This window comes from Podarcis erhardii, assembly GCF_964252035.2.
Source record: "Podarcis erhardii genome assembly, chromosome: 2".
NCBI lineage: Eukaryota > Metazoa > Chordata > Lepidosauria > Squamata > Lacertidae > Podarcis > Podarcis erhardii.
Window position 1 is genome coordinate 119,691,183 of NC_138498.1, and position 3,541 is coordinate 119,694,723.

Genomic DNA, 3,541 nt, shown 5'->3' on the forward strand with positions numbered 1-3,541 from the left:
CAAAGCATTGGAAGACACAAGATTTACCCACCCAGGAAGAATGGCAGATGAAAGTGATGGACTATATGGAACTGGCGGAAATGACTGGCAGAATCCGAGACCAAGGTGAAGAGTTGGTGGAAGAAGATTGGGGGAAAAATTAAAGCTTATCTACAGAAACATTGTAAAATTAAGGAATGTTAGAAGGATGTTGGAATGAAGTAATGTGGTTTTAGCAGAAATGATATAAAGGATTAGGTAAAAATTGATTTTTTAATTGGTGAAAGATGAGAATGTAAAATTACAGTATATTAAGATAAATTATTAGGATAAAAACAAAGGTGGAAAGGATTTGCTGAAATATCTAATTGAACTAGAATACAAAAAAGGGAGGTGTGAGGAGGTCAAGGAAATAAGCAAAGGAAAGAAAGTTATGTTAAAGTTTGAACTGTTTTTCTTTTTCTAACTGTTTGTATTTTTTTTCCTGTATTTTTTTTCTTTTTTGTTGTTTCTAATTTTCTTTTTGTAATCTTTAAAACTCGAATAAATATTATTTATTAAAAAAAGAGAAGTGAATTCCCCGCCTTGATCAGTAAACAAACAGCCGATATGTTTACTATGAGCATTCTCCAACCATGCACAGAATGCCTTGAACCTAAAAAACACTTCCGACTTCTGCTGGAGCATAAACACATGAATGTACCTGGAAAAGGAATCAATTAGAACCATGAAGTACCGTATTTTTCGCTCTATAACACGCACCTGACCATAACACGCATGTAGTTTTTAGAGGAGGAAAACAAGAAAAAAAATATTCTGAATCAAATGTTGTACTAAACTATTTATTAAACAACCGGTATATCAGAATCATATTACAACCATGTAAAGTGAACAGCAGTCAACAGTGGCATTAAGAACCATCATCACTGTCATTAACAAATGAAGAGAGAATTTTAGGTTCGAGTACTCTTCTAGTCTTCTGTGAACCCCAAGAACTCATCAGTGCTAGAGTCAGAATCTATGAAGTTCAGCTGCTCACAATCACTGGCATCACTTTCTTCGCCATCTTCATATAAAATCTCATCTTCTTTTGCATCCAAACCATTGCTAATGCCACATTTTTTGAATGACTGTGCAACGATTTCCTCCTTCACCGAGTGCCATGATGTTTTCACCCATTCACAAACTTGAGTGATAGTGGGCCTCTTCATTCGTCCAGTAGGTGTCAGATCATGATTACCAGCAGCCATCCATTTGTTCCATTCTTCTCGCATAAAGACCTTAAATGGCTTGTTGATGGAAACGTCGAGAGGTTGCAACTGGCTGGTAAGACCTCCAGGAATTACAGCTAGATGAGTCTTTGCTTCTTTAAAACACTTTTTTGTAGTTTCGCTAATATGTGCTCTAAACTGGTCCAGTACTAATAAGGCAGGTTTTTTCAAAAGCCCTCCAGGACGTTTGGACCACACTTTTTCAACCCATACTCTCATTCCATTTTCGTCCATCCATCCTTTCTCATGAACATGTACAACAATTCCTCGTGGAATCACTTCTTTTGGAAATGTTTTCCTTTTGAAAATTAACATGGGTGGCAATTTGGTGCCGTCTGCACAGCAAGACAACACAACCGTGTAATGGGTTTTCTCATGTCCGGAGGTTTTCACAGCAATAGTTTTGGCACCTTTCAGATCCACAGTCCTATTAGATGGCACATCAAAGGTTAGCGGGACTTCATCCATATTCCCAATCTGGCCAATTTCAAATCCAATTCTCTTCCTAGCATCAATTACAAATTTATGAAAAGACAGAATCTTAGATTCATATTCTTCTGGCATTTTTTGTGCAATTCTAGTTTTCGTGCGCATAGCAAGGCCACATCGCTTCATAAATCTGTAGCACCATGATGGTGAGCCAGTAAAATCATGAATGCCTTTCTCTAAAGCAATGCGTTTGGCTTCATATATTATCATTTTTGTGGAGACTGTGATGCCATTATTCCGGTGATGTGTGATCCATTCTTTCATGGCCACGTCCAACTGTGGCCACTTTGCAGCATGTCCACGAAAAGTGTGCTTATTTTTATCTGCTTTTTGCAGCTGATCCTCCTGCTTCCTCCAATCTCTTATCATTCTTTCTGTTGGAGGTGGCCCAAAATGTCTCTCTGCTGCTCTGTTTCCATGCTCCTTAGCATATTTTACTACCTCTAGTTTAAAAGGAATCTTATATGCTAGTCTTCTTTGCTTTATCATCCTTATCAGAAAGGGGGAGGTTTTCTGCAAGAAAATACAGTTTTCTGCAAGAAAATGATGAAGGAACTGTCAGTAATGTATGGTATCTCCAATACAGTGATGAAGGAAGGGGGGGGGAGCTCACATTTCTCCTAGGCAAAGGAGCCAACTCCTATAGGCCTCCCCCTCCCCATTAATATTTGAGGGAGTCATCCTCCCCCCATGCTGATGGGCATTGCCATTCATATAAGGTACCAGTGTGCATGCACTTTGTCTTGAGATCATTGCAGTCTGTGAGATGGGGCTTACCTGTACCTGCCCCCCCATATTTTATTGAAGTTGGAAGAGGGAGGGAGAGCTCACATTTCTCCTAGGCAAAGCAGCCAACTCCTATAGGCCTTCCCCCCCCCATTAATATTTGAGGGAGTCATCCTCCCCCCATGCTGATGGGCATTGCCATTCATATAAGGTACCAGTGTGCATGCACTTTGTCTTGAGATCATTGCAGTCTGTGAGATGGGGCTTACCTGTACCTGCCCCCCCCCCATATTTTATTGAAGTTGGAAGAGGGAGGGAGAGCTCACATTTGTCCTAGGCAAAGCAGCCAATTCCTATGGGCCTAGGTGCCTCCCCCCCCCCATTAAATATTTGAGGGAGTCATCCCCCACTCCCCATTGTGGTATGTGAGGTGGGGCTTACCTGGCTGCCCCCCAATATTGTTTGAAGTTGGAAGAGGGAGGGAGGGAGGGAAGGGAAGGAAGAGAGAGGGGGAACTCACATTTGTGCAGCTGCCTTGCCTCGAATGAGAGCAGAAAGAGGAGGAGACGCAGGGACACGAGCCTTGTAAGCCGCTTTGTTTGAATTTACCGGTGAGGTGCTGGGGGATGGACGGAAGGGGATGCCCTCTTTGTCCCTCCTTCCGGCTCATTGTAAAGAAAGCAGAGTAAGAGCTGCTTACATGTGTGTAAGGGAGAGCCATAGAGCAGGCAGACACTGAGAAAGAGAGGCTGTCTTCCTTCTCCGAACTTGGCTTTTACACGCGCTCAGCTGTTGCCGGTTTCCGATCTGCCTCTCTTCTCCCACCTCGCTGGAAAGCCATAGAGCAGGCGAGCAGGGAGACAGTCTGCGCTCAGCTGTTGCCGGCTTCCCAGCGACGGAGGAGGGGGCAGGCAGACACGCTGCGCTCAGGACGGAGGAGGGGAGGAGAAAGCCATAGAGCAGGCGAGCAGGCAGACACGCTGCGCTCCTCCCGCCTGCATTCGCTCCATAACACGCACACACATTTCCCTTTATCTTTTAGGGGAAAAAAACTGCGTGTTATGGTCCGAAAAGTA

General features: G+C 43.3%; 1 long non-coding RNA gene across 1 annotated transcript; it reads right to left on the minus strand.

Moving 5' to 3' along the window:
• Window positions 1-805: 805 nt before the first annotated feature.
• LOC309337395 lies at window positions 806-3,309 on the minus strand. The gene is made up of 2 exons (XR_014154251.1): window positions 2,986-3,309; window positions 806-2,272 (listed from the first exon to the last, which is right to left on the minus strand). It is a non-coding gene; the product is annotated as an uncharacterized lncRNA (long non-coding RNA).
• Between the last annotated feature and the right edge of the window lie 232 nt (window positions 3,310-3,541).